At 36.4% G+C, this 18,228-nt stretch overlaps 1 long non-coding RNA gene across 5 annotated transcripts in view; it reads right to left on the bottom strand.

Moving 5' to 3' along the window:
• Positions 1-18,228, bottom strand: part of LOC112134679 (uncharacterized) — a 60,658-nt gene that overhangs the window by 5,010 nt on the left and 37,420 nt on the right. For 2 of the 5 annotated variants that reach the window (XR_002916039.3, XR_008527995.2), the window contains one exon: positions 12,725-15,359. The exons of 1 other annotated variant lie outside the window; for it this stretch is intronic. This is a non-coding gene — a long non-coding RNA (uncharacterized LOC112134679). Of the gene's footprint in view, positions 1-12,724; positions 15,893-18,228 lie in introns of those variants that run through there. 2 more of the 5 variants (XR_008527999.2, XR_010141172.1) reach the window with 2 other exon arrangements.

Here is an 18,228-nt window from a genome sequence, read left to right as displayed (position 1 = left end):
GGGAGTTAAGAATGGTCCTTTCTAATTCATCAAAATATGAATTCTGAAACCTTATTTCATTTTACTTGTCTCTTAACTAAATTTGATATTAAATACAGTAACTATAAATTTTCAATTATTTCCCTGAAGAGTAATCGTCTTTGGAATCAAACAATTCTGATATTGAAGCTAACTGGTATTTGCCATGTGGAAGTTGCATGTCCAAAGGGATATATTGGAATAATAATGCTTACTTCATAGTTTTGTTATGAGGAATAAATTTTTAAAATGACCATTTAGGTGAATATATCAATCATGGAACCTTGCCACATACTGAGTGATTAATAGTTATTGAATTGCCTTTTAATGTCTTTTCTGAAAAATTAAAATTTGGATTATGTAATGATGTTTTAAATCCATATAATTTGTTGAGCAATTACTATATGCCAGATAGATTGCAATTTTTTTTCAATATTTTTAAGACATCTCTGTGCATGAACTAGGCACTATTTTAAATACCATTTCGCAGAAAAGCAAATTAGGGCACCGAGAGGTGAACTCTCTAATGTAGACTTACATAACTTGTACATGGGAGGACTCGCGTGCAAATCCAAGGTCTGCCAGATGCCAACTCCAGACCTCTCATTCTTAAACTCCATGCTACTTGGTCTAATCAGAAATGTTGCAGAATTAAGGGCAGTTTTGTTTTGTTTTGTTTTGTTTTTTGACAGAGTCTCACTCTGTCCCCAGGCTGGAGTGCAGTGGCATGATCTTGGCTCACTGCAACCTCCACCTCCTGGGTTCAAGTGATGTGATTCTCCTGCCTCAGCCTCCCAAGTTGTTGGGACGACAGGCGCGTGCACCACCACACCTACCTAATTTTTGTATTTTTAGTAGAGATGGGGTTTTACTATGTTGGCCAGGATGGTCTCAATCTCTTGACCTCGTGATCCACCTGCCTTGGCCTCCCAAAGGGCTGGGATTACGGGCATGAGCCAAGGGCAGTTTTAACAAACTAAACCAGAGCTTCCTCTGCTGATTTAATTTCACTTTTGCAAATATATGTAAAGCATTAAGTGTCAACTGCTAACATTTGTCTTTGCCTGTGTATTTCTGGTGTGCTAATGTACCCATAAGTCATCTATTTAGCTAAAGAAAACTGAGGAGAATTCTTGGGAAAAGGTCAATAGACTGAAAAAAAAAGACAGTCAAGGATGTATAGCCTGAAAATCAGAAGAGAGGCTATTTTGGAAAGGAATAGGGACTATGCTATTCAAGGATACTGGTTTAATGTTTCATGGCTTGCATCTGAAAATGAAGAAAAAGGGATTTGTACCCTCAAATGAGACGACCTGGAGTCAACATGCTATCATAAAACAATGGTAGGAAGGCATTGCTTGTCACACTAGCACTGAGGGCAGTGTGCTTTGCACCCTGTATGGCCTGGGGAGTCTCCTGGCAGAGGCAGCAGTGACAAGTGGAAGTGATAAGCATGTTTGCAAAGTGCTATGATCAGAGGATGTAAAGCAGAATGGGAAGACATACCTGGGTGCCATAGGAGAGCTGATGGAATCTATCTGTGAGCACAAATTAAACATCCTGTGAAATGGGCAGAGTTCTCCCTTAAGAGGTGGCAAGTGGCAGAAAAATATCATATATGTGTTAGTTTGGTCAAATTTGAAACTTTTCTTTACAACAGATAATAGCTGATGATGTTGCCCTTGAGGACCAGCGTTCAGGATAATCATTTGTTTTTTTTAGGGTAAAACTAGGTCCAGCCAGTATCTCTATTTCAACTGAACTAGTGTTTTTAATTGAGTGTGTGATCTGGGGTACTTCAAAGCTCTTAGAGCCATCTAAATTACTATTAATCTACCTCACATGAATTTATTCTATAAAATTAATTACACATGCAAACACGCATATATTCGGCTAGAATTTTCACTGAGATATAGCTTTGAAAATGATCAGAATGTTTGACCTCTGTAGCTCCTCATGCTGGACTAGGCAATTTGCAAGAAAGGGATTAATTCACTGATTAACCTGCTGCTTAGATGTGGAAACAGGTTATTTTATTCCTACAAATTTTTTCCAGAAACTATTTTTTTTTCTTAAAACCGCTAGATCCTTTCTCTTTGCTTAGTTGTAAGTTTAGGAAGCAGGTCAGTTCTTGTTTTCAGAAGAGCTAAAGAAAAGAAAAGGAAACTGTCTTTAACTTAACATTACAAGTGCTTAATGTTTTAATGTGATCTTACTTTACAAGCTCATTTTTAAATAGATAGTTTGCTACAGGAGGATAGGGGAAGACATAATCTTAATTCAAGCACAAAGATTTAAACAATAAACTATGGTAAAAACAAACTGTAAAATCTTTTTTTATTTGGAACTAGAAAGCATTTTGGGCAGGCAGAGTAAGTTGTGGGTTTGCACGGGCTGTGGGACTAGTTGCCTTGTTTCCAATTCAGGCTTCATTCCTCACTATCTGTGAGAGTTTTAGACAAGTTATTTAATCTTTTTGCATCTCATCAATAAAATGGGATATCAATTTTGTGGAAAAAATAAAACAAAATGAGACTCTAAGGAGTACGTTTGTGGAGCTGTGCTGCCTGACACATAGCAAGTGCTCAGTAAGTATTAACTATTACTATGCAGTTCAAGCCCTTCCTTCTGCAGACTGAGAGGCTGATCCAGAGAAATAACCCAATTTGGAAGAGCTGGGACCACAGTTCCCATTTTTCTATTGTTAGTTTACCTAAGAGGGCAGCTGAAGACTATCAGAGCAAATACTTCTCACTCAGGAAAATGAATTCTGTGTTACCAAAAAGGAAAAATTATTTAATCTAAAAATTAACGTGAAACATGTCTGACATTTTTCCAGATTTTAGGCATCTGGAAATCTAGAATAGACAAATGTTTGAGAATGAGATTTTTTTTTTGCACATGCATCTTTCTGCTTGACAATTTTAAGAAATCAAATGTGAAAATCCACCGTACTTTGATCATATAGATTACACATAAGAACATAAAGTACATATTCAAAAAGGAGAAACCTTTATACCTCCTGAAAATGCTTGATGTACTATTATATCTGTCAACATAGTATCCAGTTCTAGATAAACAATTCCACCCAGATTTTCTGGGTAATACTATTTAATCCAATTGTAATCTTTGCACCAAAAGCAACATATTGTCAAATACGGTTTGGAGTTTAAACTGAGATAAAGTTCTTTCAATGATCAGGGGAACATAAACTGTTAGACTACTTTTTTTTTTAATTTGGAAAATAAAGTCAGAGATAGCTCTTCATGCTCAGCAAGCATGTGTTGGTCATTCTTTCTATATACATTATATTCCTTAAAAAAACAGAACATGCTGCATGAATAGACCTTTCCACAGGGCCTCAATTTTAATTTTCCAGAGTTGGGAGAAGCAACATCCATCAAGTTCCCTGAACTGTTGGGAATAATGCTGTTTTTGTCACACACAGGATCTTTTTTGGCCCAAATATACCCACTGACTTTAGACTATAGGCTTGCAGATCTTTCAGCACAATGCTGTATTACAAATTGTCCCTTTAGCAAGATGACTTCATTTTAGCAGTCTGTTCTGGTTTCTATATTCTTCCAGTTTTCACAGTTCAGTGCAGTCATACAAGGTGATGGCATTTTTAAGGCTCTATATTTTATTGGTCTACAAATGAAGGTAGGTGGCCAGGTGCTATTTCAGGGTTTCATCTGGCAACCTGGTGTTAAATTTGAGTACCTTTAGACTCAAAGAGTTGTGATTTTAATACTGGAAACATAAATATTGCCATTTATGGAAATGGCTGCTGTAACAGGAAGTGATCTCATAAATCATTAGTTGAAATAAGATTATAAGAAGGTCTAAATTTAATCTGAAAGATCATTAAAACTTGGGACATATTATTTCTAAAAAATTGGTTCATTAGAATCCATGCAACCCCTATTTGCAGTTTAAACATTTTATTTATTGGATGCTAATTAAACCTTATACTTTAATTATTTCCAACATTACTCATTTTCTAATTTCCTATGAAGACAAAATCACATCTGAAACACATACATAAACAGTGTATGGCCTATAAACAGGCATAACTGTTCTTTAAATTTTATCTTTTGTCCAGGAAAAAATTTTGCCCCCAAATGGACCGTGTCTATGTATGAAAAGAGAGAGTCACTTGAAAGATTATGGTCGTTAGAGATAGGCTAAAGAAGGATCACTTGGAGTCACAGGACTTGAAAGCAATTCCCAGCACAACGAGTAAGAGCTGTATGAACAAGAGAAAACTGTTAAGCTTTTCTTATCTTTCATTTCACCCTCTGTAAAATAGCAGCAACAGAAGCATCTGCTCATAGGCTATTTATCTGCTCTTCTTCCTTCCCAAATACTCTGCTAAGTCCTTTGTGAATGTCCTTTATGTTTTTCAAAAATTATATAAAAATAGAGATATTAAATGTGCAGGCCAGGCATGGTGGCTCATGCCTGTAATCCCAGCACTTTGGGAGGCTGTGGTGGGTGGATCACTAGGAGTTCAAGACCAGCCTGGCCAACATGGTGAAACCCTGTCTCTACCAAAAATACAAAATTAGCTGGGTGTGGTGGCACATGTCCGTAGTCCCAACTACTCGGAGACTGAGACAGGAGAATCACTTGAATCTGGGAGGCAGAGGCTGCAGTAAGCTGAGATCGTGCCACTGCACTCCAGCCTGGGTGAGACAGAGTGAGACTCGTCTCAAAATAAATAAATGAATAAACAAACAAATAAATAAATGTCCAATAAATATATATATTTGAGTATATAATTTGAAATGTATATGACCAACTGTAACCAAAAACTGAATGTCTATACAAAAGAGACTGTTTATGCAAAACTTGCTATTTTGCATATTGTTCTCTGCTTCATCTCAGTGATTTTATAGTTTTTATGTTAAAGTTAATAATTAAACTCTCTCATCTGTTACCTTTATAATCTTCTGCTTTGTTATTTGAATGAGTGAAACACATTCTGTGTGGGGATGTATTTTCAAATGCAGAGTTGGACCTACAATTAAAAATCAATAAACTATCAATAGTTCAAAAATAACATTATTACTAATGTGATAACAAAATTACTTGTGGTTTTCTAACAAGTGATATAAATGAAAGAGTAAGAGTGAAACTTTGGTAATCACACAACTTTACTTTGATTATTAAAAAATGTCACACAGGCCAAGAGTGGGGGCTCACACTTGTAATCCCAGCACTCTGGGAGGCCAAAGCAGGACAATTGCTTGAGCCCAGGAGTTCAAGACCAGCCTGGGCAACACAGCAAGACCCTGTCTCATAACAAAAAAAAAAAAAAAAAAAAAAAAAAAAAAAAAGAGGCACAGAATTAGGATCTAAGTAAACATTTTGCAATAGAAAATTAAGGGCATTAGGCTCTATGGAGAATAGAACTGGGGAATCTAAATATTCATAAAACATTGACATTCACTTAAGGTAGGGTTAATTCAGAAGTTATTTATCTGCACCATAAATTTTGATATTCTCTGGAGTTCTGATCACTCTTCTTCTTTGAAATCTTCTTGTAGGCAGACAGAACCTGGTTTTTTGGTTTTATCAATAATCTATAAATGTATAATCCCAAATGTACATCTCTAGTCCAATCAATCTCTCTCCTGTACTTTCTATCCAACACTCTACTCTAGCAGGTCCACTCATTATAAGAGAAAACATTTTTTGATTTAATAACTACCATTAAGCATCAGAAATCTTACCATTTAAATCTTTTCTATTTCCTCAAAAAAGGAAGCTGCCAACATATAGTATCTGTTTGGGGGTTTTATTTGTCTGTATAATATCTATAAGCAAGCAGAAACTGCCTATGTTCGTAAATTTAACATATCTTTCATTCAGCTCACATGTACTCTTTGAACCAAGGGTAGAGATTTTGCTGTAAATATTTGTTGAATGAATAATTCAATGAACAAATTCTTAATGTGAAATGGTAGAGCTACAGAGAGGAATAGATAGTAGAGTTTAAAAGACAGCAAAATTATAGTGTTATACAGAATAGTTTTGATTTTGACCCTGGGTTTGAATCCCACACTGTCTTCTACTCTGGCCCTCTCTTGTCTGTCTACTCCCTGGAAATAACAAAGATAATTTGAGGACTGTGAAGCCCTAGAAGATGACAGAGCCACTGTACAGCAAGAGCTTGGTCCCCTAAGTGAAATGGTCTCCCTGCTGATCTGCATCGGACTGTGAGGTTAATGAGAAGGAAACGCGTTATGTTGAGTCACTGAGACACTGTGATGAGCTAGGTATTTCTGCTAGCCTATCCTGGCTAATACACCTACCTCAAAGGGTTGAGGTTAAGATTAAATAAAGGTAATATTGAATGCACCAGCCTAGAAGTGCATATACTATAAATACTATAGTTTTATCTTTATTTATTTATTTTTTTTTTGAGATGGAGTTTTGCTCTTGTTGCCCAGGCTGGAGTGCAGTGGCGGGATCTCGGCTCATTGCAGCCTCTGCCTTCCAGGTTCAAGCAATTCTCCTGCCTCAGCCTCCCAAGTAGCTGGGATTACAGGCACCCACCACCATGCCTGGCTAATTTTTTGTATTTTTGGTAGGGATGGGGTTTCACTATGTTGGCCAGGCTGGTCTGGAACCTCCTGACCTCAGGTAATCTGCCCGCCTTGGCTTCCCAAAGTGCTGGGATTACAGGCATGAGCCACCATGCCTGGCCTAAATACTATATTTTTAAAACTCCCTTTTACTTTTGTGTGTCTTAATGAAAACACCTCTCAAGTAGAAGCATATTGTGCAACTTTTATTTTTAATATTAAATAGCACTATTTACTTTACGTAAACAATGTGTCCAGACACTGTGCCAAGCATGAATGAATGTGTTTACTGCACTAACACTATGAAATGATAATTGGGCTGGACTCAGTGGCTCACTACTGTAATCCCAGCACTTTGGGATTCTGAGGCTGGCGGATCACTTGAAGCCAGGAGTTCAAGACCAGCCGGGCCAACATGACAAAATTCCATCGCTACTGAAAAAATACAATAATTAGCCAGGTGTGGTGGCAAATGCCCATAATCCCAGCTACTCTGGAAGCTGAGGCACTAAAATTGTTTGAACCCAGGGGACAGAGGTTGCAGTGAGCTGAGATCTTGCCATGGCACTTCAGCCTGGGTGACAGAGCAAGACTCTGTCAAAAAAAAAAATGATAAAAGATAATTATATTGTCTCCTTATTGATGAAGAAACTGGAGTATATAAGATAAGTAATAATAGGGGCAATAATCATTACATTAAAGGCCATTGCAGACAAATCAAGAATGGCTATAGCTTACTAGAAAAGTATAAATTTCCCCAATCAACTAAAGAAATACTTTGTCGAAAGTATTCAACTAAATTCAGTCTTTAGACCTAAAAGTTATAAAAAATCAGCTTCTCAGATACAATTACAATAAAAAAAGAAGATCATTTCATGAACAAACTTTTGGTAAAATTACAAAGTATCATGCCAACAAATGCAAATACATAAAATAGAAATGTATAAAGTTAAATTCTGTATGTTAAGTAATTAAATTATATTCAAACTCCTGGGAGAGTTTTTTTTAGTAGAAAGTCCATTTTGATCAGACAGGAGAAATAAATAAAGGGTATTCAATTAGAAAAAGAGAAAGTCAAATTGTTCCTGTTTGCAGATGACATGATTGTATACTTAGAAAACCCCATCATCTCAGCCCAAGATCTCCTTAAGCTGATAAGGAACTTCAGCAAAGTCTCAGGATACAAAATCAATGTGCAAAAATTACAAGCATTCTTATACACCAATAACAGACAAACAGAGAGCCAAATCATGAGTGAACTCCCATTCACAATTGCTTCAAAAAGAATAAAATACCTAGGAATCCAACTTACAAGGGATGTGAAGGACCTCTTCAAGGAGAACTATAAACCACTGCTCAATGAAATAAAAGAGGATACAAACAAATAGAAGAACATTCCATGCTCATGGATAGGAAGAATCAATATCGTGAAAATGGCCATACTGCCCAAGGTAATTTATAGATTCAATGCCATCCCCATCAAGCTACCAATGACTTTCCTCACAGAATTGAAAAAAAACGACTTTAAAGTTCATGTGGAACCAAAAAAGAGCCTGCATTGCCAAGACAATCCTAAGCCAAAAGAACAAAGCTGGAGGCATCACACTACCTGACTTCAAACTATACTACAAGGCTACAGTAACCAAAACAGCATGGTAGTGGTACCAAAACAGAGATAGAGACCAATGGAACAGAACAGAGACCTCAGAAATAATACCACACATCTACAACCATCTGATCTTTGACAAACCTGACAAAACAAGAAATGGGGAAAGGACTCCCTATTTAATAAATGGTGCTGGGAAAACTGGCTAGCCATATGTAGAAAGCTGACACTGGATCCCTTCCTTACACCTTATACAAAAATTAATTCAAGATGGATTAAAGACTTAAATGTTAGACCTAAAACCATAAAAACCCTAGAAGAAAACCTAGGCAATACCATTCAGGACATAGGCATGGGCAAGGACTTCATGTCTAAAACACCAAAAGCAATGGCAACAAAAGCCAAATTGACAAATGGGATCTAATTAAACACAAGAGCTTCTGCACGGCAAAAGAAACTACCATCAGAGTGAACAGGCAACCTACAGAATGGGAGAAAATTTCTGCAATCTATTCATCTGACAAAGGGCTAATATCCAGAATCTACAAAGAACTCAAACAAATTTACAAGAAAAAAACAAACAACCCCATCAAAAAGTGGGCAAAGGATATGAATAGATACTTCTCAAAAGAAGACATTTATGCAGCCAAAACACACATGAAAAAAATGCTCACCATCACTGGCCAGCAGAGAAATGCAAATCAAAACCGCAATGGGATACCATCTCACACCAGTTAGAATGTCAATCATTAAAAAGTTAGGAAACAACAGGTGCTGGAGAGGATGTGGAGAAATAGGAACACTTTTCACTGTTGGTGGGACTGTAAACTAGTTCAACCCTTGTGGAAGTCAGTGTGGCAATTCCTCAGGGATCTAGAACTAGAAGTACCATTTGACCCAGCCATCCCATTACTGGGTACATACCCAAAGGACTATAAATCATGCTGCTATAAAGACACATGCACACTTATGTTTATTGCGGCACTATTCACAATAGCAAAGACTTGGTACCAACCCAAATGTCCATCAATGATGGACTGGATTAAGAAACTGTGGCACCTATACACCATGGAATACTATGCAGCCATAAAAATGGATGAGTTCATGTCCTTTGTAGGGACATGGATGAAGCTGGAAACCATTATTCTCAGCAAACTATCGCAAGGATAAAAAACCAAACACCACATGTTCTCACTCGTAGGTGGGAATTGAACAGTGAGAACACTTGGACACAGGAAGGGGAACATCACACACTGGGGCCTGTTGTGGGGTTGGGGGAGTGGGGAGGGAAAGGATTAGGAGATATACCTGATGCTAAATGACGAGTTAATGGGTGCAGCACACCAACATGGCACATGTATACATATGTAACAAACCTGCACGTTGTGCACATGTACCCTAGAACTTAAAGTATAATAATAATAATAAAAAAGAAAGTCCATTTTGAAATCAGCAACATATACTCTTTTAGGGGTCATCTTAGATTCTGCTAACTAATATAGTTGTAAAATTTGAGTTATTTGCCACAAGAAATTTCTTAGAACTATGAGGCACTGTGATTTAAGGAATTATACTGCTTATAAGAGAAGAAACTTCCCTTTGAAGAGTTCTTTTATCAAGTTTCTAGAATAGTCGACCCAAATCTACTAATTTTAACTTTTCAAAACAAAATAATAGAAAACAATAATCCACCATGAAAGTTTTCACTCTACGATATTCTCAAACATAGGACCACTGGCAAAGAACCTATAATAGGCTTTCATGTAGATTTCGCTTATTTAGAAGAAATATTTTGTATTAATTAATTATATTGATATTTTTGGAGGATGGTTAAAGAGGTTTTTTTTCTCTTTCTTTTCCTGCAATTATTTAATGAAAAAGTAAGGAAATAGAAAGGAGCCCATGGGGAGGAGACAGATCACTGCTTTGAATTCTGGAAGCTTCTTAAATAACTTTGATAGAGTTCCAGATAAATGAGAGAATGAGGTTGCTAACCAATATGCTATGAAAAAAAAATGAAGCTTTCATGGAAAATCATCTCTTCTAATTAATTATCTTTACACATTTTTTCTAAATATTTATCTTCTGTAAGCCCTGGATCAATAAATGTATTGTGTTAAACACTTTAAAAAGAGTAAGTTTTCATTTTCATAAAGTATGTCAGTAATAAATATTGAAGAATTGACAATTGCAAAAATATTGAAGAATTGACAATTGCATAAGTGTTAATCATTTATTCATCCATTACCTATTCATTCATCTATTCAAAAAGTATTATCTAGTACGTACTGCTATGTACTAGGTATTGTGAAATAAGGGGTCAAGGAGGTGTTGAGAGATAGACTATTAGTATTCAATGATTGTGAATACAGCTGTAGTTCGATTACCTGGCAATATAGCAAATGTATCCAATATCATTTCGTTCCAGGGAAAGAAGGCTACTATCCAGTTTCTTCAATGTCAGTTCCTTGTTTGCACACATTCTGAAGGTGCTGTGTGCTTCAAAAATTCGTTGCCAGATTGGGAAAATTGTGCTTTGGAAATCATTAAATTTCATCCTTTTAAAAATACAGGTATGATTTTTCACTGGACGGAAAGCCCCCAATTTAGTTGATTTTTAAAATAAAACAACAATGACAACAACAGTAACAACAATACTGGGTGTCTGTCTGAACTGAAAGGACAATGAAATGTATGCATATTCTTTAAAAATTAAGAAGGGAACCGAGAGTTGTTTTTTTTTTCAAACCTTAGCTGTACTATTTTACTCACCCGATACTATTTTTAATAAGAGTTAAAACTGTATTTTAAAGATTACCAAGTGATACAGAAATGTTCTTGGTAAAAGGGAGGGAAAGGGAATGTAAAATTTTTTAAACTATACAAAAAGATTAAAAAGATAAATGCTTTACAAGATTGGGTAGAGATTCAAAAGAAATCTTTCTATCAGTACTATCTTAATAGATATAATTATGTTGAAGTCATCAGTTGACATGCATGAAAATCATATGCTTAAAAAATAAACTTATCAAGGATTAACCTAAGAAATATTTAGGACAAGAAGTGCATCTTACTCATTTTTTAAATATAAAGAACCTAGCAGAATAGCAGTGCCCATTTCTACAACCAAACAGCTTGCAGAAATTTGCAAGAGAAAAGATACTATCTTTTTTAATATAAGAACTGCATTTCCCTCCCAAATTAAGAAAGAAACCCACAATGCTATTCTTTATTGATATCTTTGAAAACTATGGTCTTTTCAGGTTATTTATTTATATAGGATCACCTTCCAGATGTGCTGCTCTGTGTCACATGGGAAACATTTATCTTCACGTGCTTCTAAATCTCCCTTATACGATTCATACTGGATTTCAGTCCAACCATTTTTAAAAAAAATGAAAACAAACATTCCCTAAGGTGCCCAAGTTCATGCAGTTCCAATACACCATATAAACTGCAATAAACCATATGCTTCAGGAGTCTAGAATAAATAGCCCTTTTAAAAAACTGAGCTGCCAACAAAGTTGAGATTTCATTTTTAAATGATTTTCTGCAAAGTAAACATTTTTAAAGCTTGATCTTTGTGTAATTTTTCACTGGCATTTTTCAAGCTGGAAAAAAATCTGCACATGTTCTTTTTGTAACGAAGGGTTTAATACTGCACTGTGTCACCAAGTCCCAGTGAGCTAATTTGTTCTAAAGACAACATTACTACATCAATACAACACAGCTTAACCTTCAACTAACCTTATTCTGTTTGCTTTCCACATCCCAACTGAGGCTCTCAGCCAAAATGTCCCCTCAATTTTGGGTTTATTTCTCTCTAGATGGAAAATATTGCATATAAACTACGCTGCTTTTATATATTGGAGAGAGGAAAGGCAATGTTCACACAATCCAAAAATTCTGGACATACACACACACATCCTCTCATACACACATAGCCCTTGTTCCATATCTTACAAAATATGGAATCACTTCACGGAGCTAGAATGCTTAGAATTTAAGATAGAATTCCACATTAAAGCAAGGTCCCCAAAGAGAAATTGTGAAAAAACAGAACAAATTCAAATCTCACTGTTCAGTGTTTTGGCTCAAGCCTCTTTATTTCTTCAATTTCTAAGGCCTCATACTATAATATCCTTGTTCATGTGAACAAATGATGACAGTTTTTAGTGAAACTGTCATGAAAATAGCTCAGTTTCACACATGATTTCTCCCTTAGCTCTCCCTGTCTCCCAGACCCAAAGAAATCAGAAGCACTTTCAATGCTTCCTCATTTGTTTCAAATTTAATTGATTTGTTTACATTTGAACATGCTAGAATTAGATTCTCTTCTGGGCTGAATAGGTGATGTTGTTTTCCTATTTTACACCAGAAAAGTCGTGAAATGTTGATACCCTGAAATTGTTTTGAATGAGTTTTTTCAGACTTTATGCTAGCTAGACAAGTTGATGGGCTCTCAACTTTTGCAAAAGAAAAAAAATACATTTGTAGTCAGAAATTGTAGGGTAGAAAAAAGAATGTTCCATATTTTATTTTAATTAGCTAGGTGGTTTGCAGACTATTAAGGCCAAGTCTCACTATATCAGATAACTGTGTATGACCTGAGACTTACAGCTAAGAAGCTGTTAAAAATAATTAGGTCAATAAAGAAAATATGAGCCAAAATGAGCTTGATAACTGAAGAAATCACAAAGAATATCTGTTACTCTCAGAGTTAGGGATTTTTCTACAAAATTTATCACAAGTCTGGAAAAGAACTCAAGGGCAGTAGAAACTTTTTATTAGGCAAAGATTGATTTTTTTTAGCATAACACTTTCTATCATCATCCATCTTCGTTTGAAAGTATCTCGAAGCCAGTGTTATGAAATCCTCATTGATGTTTGGCAAATAGAGAAGCAATTGCAAAGTGTCATAAATGTCATTTTATCTGATCAGAATGGTCAATAGATGAACTATACAATCCAATTTCTGCTGTCAAAGTATTTAAGATTTCAAATAAGAATTATATTAGATTCAGGACAACTCAGGACAATGCATTACTTACTTTATATCGAATTCTAATTCTTTGGAAATTTACAATGCAGCTACTACCAACACCATTATATTTTTTGAAAAAAAAAGAAGACATCTGATGCCTTATGGAATTGTGTCCTCCTAAAATTTATGCTGAGGTTCTAACCCAGTTAGGCTGTTCTTATAAAAAGGGGAATTTGGACACGCACGTGCACATAGGGAGACCACCAGCAGAAGATGAAGGCGGAGATCTACAAACCAAGGAATGCAAAAGATTGCTAGAAAACCACCAGAAACTAGGGATAGGAATGGAACAGATGGTCTCTCATCATCCTCAAAAAATCCACCTTGCTCTTGGACTTCTATCCTCCAGAACTGTTTGACAATAAATCTCGATTGTGTATGCTGTGGTATCCTTATTTTGTTATGGCTGCCTTAGCAAGCTAATATGTATTTTTCGGATACTTTTCTGAGTCTGTTTTTCTGATACTTTCCTGACTCCCAATTCATGAGTGAACTGAAGATTAAACATCTAACTCGATGATTTTATACCTTTGTTTTACATCAGAGTCATCCATGAAGAGTTTTCAAAATACAAATACTCAGGCAAAACCTTAAAACCTATTGAATCAGAATCACTGATATGGAGATCCGAAATTGGTATTTTTGAAAAGGTCCATAGGTGGTACCAATGCACATCTTGTTTTGAGAACCACAGGTCTAATATACGTGTGGGTATCATGTTCTGGGGGTGATGTCCATTCCTTATAGTGGAGGAAAGTGCCCTGGTTTTGTTAATCATGGGAGCCTCATGGCAGTGACTTCAGCCTTGCCTACACATTAGATTCATCTGGGAAGCTTTTAAAAACCACAATTGCAGACTGTACCCAGATCAAATAAAAGAGAATCTCTGGGGTGAGATTCAAACATCAGTATTTTTTAAACTTGCATGTGGTTGCAATGTGTACTTAGGGCTGAGAGCCATAGGTTTAATTTTAAGAAGTAAAAGTTGTGGGCAATGACTAATCAACTAATTAACATAGTCAAGATCAGATAACTCAATGCAACCCAAATAAGTCAATAAACGTTCACCTCAAAACATACTGAGCTGATGCTTTTCTCCTCTGTTCTTCATTTCTCTCTTTTAATATATCCCCTCCTCCTTTCTTTCTCTCTATTCCACTTCTTCTTTCTTGGTCACTCAATTCTTTTTTTTTTTTTTCCTTTCCATGCCATCAAATCTATCCTCTGGTTCTAACATAGCTTAACTGATAGCCTGTCTTTATCTCAAATTTTGATATTTTATTAATCGTGTTTTGACAGTGAGTAAATTTTTATTTTTTCAAAAATGGCATTAAAATATTATATTGATTACTGTGAAAAAAAACAAAAAAAAAACTATTTCCTGACCCTAACTTGAAAATATGAAACTGAAATTATACACATCTATCATATTTTTGAGTCAAATTATACCATCTCTGATCTTATTTTGGAAATTAGAGCTGAGATATTTTACATTTCTTCAAGACTCTCCGTTTTCTAAATTAAGATGCTTTTTCAGATGCTTTCTTAAAAATACACACCTCTTACTCTCCATTCTCACTCCCTATATCCTTAGAATATTTCAGAATACTATTGGATTAAATATCAGGCCTCTGGCATTAAAGAGCTCACAGGCATCTGGAGGGTCACAGTGTTTTTCTAATCCTAGGTTTATTTACCTAGTGTAACTCTGAGGAACTTGGAAGACTTCCTGGGAGCATGGCAGCAGCTGCTAGAAGGCAGCAGGACAGTACCATATGTTGCACTCGTAGAAGGCACTGAGAGGTTAACAATGAGTTGTCTCACCATTGACAAAACTTTGAATGGTGCCAAGAGTTAAGAACTGCCAACAAAAATTGTGACTGTGAACAGCAGATAAACTTATTTTGAGTTGAGTTTAATTTCCTGGGATCCTCTTCTCGGAAAACTTGGGTCTCATTTCCTCAGGACCGATGATATCTCATTCTCCTCTTCTCATTCTATCATTTTGTAAAGAAACAGTATCTGTTTTACGTAGGTCCTAACTGGATCACAGAAGTAACTCACTCCAGAGAAGCACTGCAGATGTAAGATGTCAAATCTATTCACCAAAAAGAAAAATAGTATTAACCGTAGATGTGGCCAAGAAGAAGAAAAGGGTCATATGTGCACCACCCATTTTAAATCTTTCTCTTTTAATTTTTCCTGTTTTGGGTTCCCCTTTTTCACCTTTTCCTCTTTTTCTTTTTATTCTCACATTTGCAATAAAGATTATAACTTTTTTTTAAAAAAAAACCTCCTGTTCACTGAATGAATTTGTATGCATAAACAAATCAAACTTTATTATAAACTCTTTCAAAAGTTGACCATCTAGACTTGCCTAGAAAACATTGGTCCAAATGATACCACATAATTAGCTGACCACCTTTTGAAAAATCCACCAAATAATTAGGTTTTCATACAAATGGTCAGTTGTTTTTGTGTTTTTGGTTAGCCTCAGTTTATTCTGCAGAAAAAAAATGCTCATTTGCATGGTCGAAAATGTTGATGACTTTTTTCTTCCTGCTTCATGATAGGTCGTGTGGTTGTCTATTCTTCAGCTTTGTGATTAAAAGGGAAACATAAGTTGCAAGTCTGAAAATGGAAAAAAGTCAACAACTCAGTCAGGCGACACTATTTTTGCTCAAAAGAACTATGTAAAAACACGAAGGCTCACCCTCTTTCTGCCTGGCTGCCCCCAGCATGCAGACACAGAGGCACCCATTGTACTAAGGTCAGTGAGTGTGTTAGCTTCCTGGGGCTGCTGTAACAAAGAACCACAAACCGGATGGCTTAAAACAACAGAAATGGCCTGGCAAGGTGGCTCATGCCTGTAATCCCAGCACTTTGGGAAGCCGAGGCAGGTGGATTACCTGAGGTCAGGAGTTCGAGATGAGCCTGACCAACATGGAGAAACCCTGTCTCTACTAAAAATACAAAATTAGCTGTGCGTGGTGGCACCTGCCTGTAATCCCAGCTACTCGGGGGGCTGAGGCAGGAGAATCTCTTGAGCCCAGGAGGCAGATGTGGTGGGCCAAGATCGCACCATTGCACTCCAGCAGCCTGGGCAACAAGAGCGAAACAACTCCGTCTAAAAAGCAAGAAACAAAAAAACAACAGAAATGTAATGTCTCACAGTGTCGGGGGTGAGAAGTCTGAAATCAAGATGGCAGTAGGGTTGGTTCCTTCAGAGGCTCTGAGAGTTAGTTCCATGACTCTTTCCTACTTCATGGTGACTGACAGCATCCTTGGTGCTCCTTGGCAGCACTCCAGTCTCCGGGGATGCTCCCCGCGTGTTTCTGTATGCAGATTCCCCTCTTCTTATAAGGACTTCAGCCAGATTAAATTACAGCCCACCCTAATGCCCCTCCCCGATTTTTTTTTTTTTTTTTTTTTTTTTTAAGACAGAGTTTTGCTCTTGTCGCCCAGGCTGGAGTGCAATGGCACGATCTCGGCTAACTGCAACCTCTGCCTCCTGGGTTCAAGCGATTCTCCTGCCTCAGCCTCCCGAGTAGCTGGGATTACAGGCACCCAACACCACTCCTGACTAATTTTGTATTTTTAATAGAGCCAAGGTTTTATCATGTTGGCCAGGCTGGTCTCAAACTCCTGACCTCAGGTGATTCCCCCGCCTTAACCTTCCAAAGTGCTGAGATTACAGGTGTGAGCCACTGCACCTGTCCAACCTCATCTTAACTTGAATACATTTGTGAAGACTATTTTCAAATTAGATCATATTCACAGGTACCAGATTAGGGCTGTAGCATATGTTTTGCGGGGGACACAATTCAACCAATAACAGTTGGTTATAGGAACATTTTGTGTATGTCCTTACACAACAGTTAAATTTCATTGTTAGAGAAACTTATTTTCTGGCAAAGCAAACTAAGTACAGTTGCATGCACCATATATGTAATGTGTGTACAAACTATTTCTGCCTGTTTAAAAAGTACCCAGTGGTATTTCAGTTCTAATTCTAATTCCCACTTTTGATGAACGCCTTCTTCATTTTTTTTCCTTTTTGAAGAGGCGACATTCATTTATTGAGTTTTTTCTTTTATTTTCATCTTTACATTTTTAGTTGAAAGATTTGAATATACACAAAAGCATAGAAAATAAGATAACAAAGGTGCATGTATTTATCACTCAATTCAAGTAAGAGCAACACGTCTCATCTTGCTAATTTTACAGCCCTTACCCACTTCCTCCACCCCTCCCTGTTACTTTGAAGCAAGTCCTAGGCATTATACCATTTTACCCATAATATTTCAAAATGTACCTCTAAATACTTAATATTATTTAGCTGTAGTATTAAATATAGCCACAACCCCCTTATTCCACCTACAAATCTAACAATCCATTAATATTATTAAATATCTAGTGTTCAAATTTCCATGATTTTCATATATATTTTAATCACAATTTGTTGAAATTTTCATAAAAAATAGTTAATATAACATAATTAATTAATAGTTCTATGATCTCTTTTAACTGTAGGTTTCATTTCCTCTCATATAGATGTCACTGTTCTAGCTGTGAATATGCTAGTCTTTGTGAGAGAAGGAGGTTGCCCCAGAATAACACTTACACACAGCTGAACTGAAGTGAGTGCTTAGTGATGTAGTTGACTTACCCTCTGACACAAGCTCATCATGAACCGCTTAATAGTGGTTTCCAAACCTTTTGCTCCAGGGACCCTACTTTGAAAAGCACTGTCTGGGTGTTGCTTACCGTGTCCCCACAATGTTATTTATCATAGTCCTTGTGTCCTATATTTCCTGTATACTGGTAGTCCATCCAATGCCTTGATCAGATTCAGAATTAATTTTTTGGCAAGACTTCCTAGGTGATGTATACTTCCACCAGTAGGCAATGGATGTCTGGTTATCTCACTTTTTGTGGTGTTAGCTGCCATTTCATTATTATTTTTT

Source organism: Pongo abelii, chromosome 7 (assembly GCF_028885655.2).
Source record: "Pongo abelii isolate AG06213 chromosome 7, NHGRI_mPonAbe1-v2.0_pri, whole genome shotgun sequence".
NCBI classification, from domain to species: domain Eukaryota; kingdom Metazoa; phylum Chordata; class Mammalia; order Primates; family Hominidae; genus Pongo; species Pongo abelii.
Note: the sequence above shows the minus strand (reverse complement) of the source record. Positions and strands in the feature narration are given on the sequence as shown.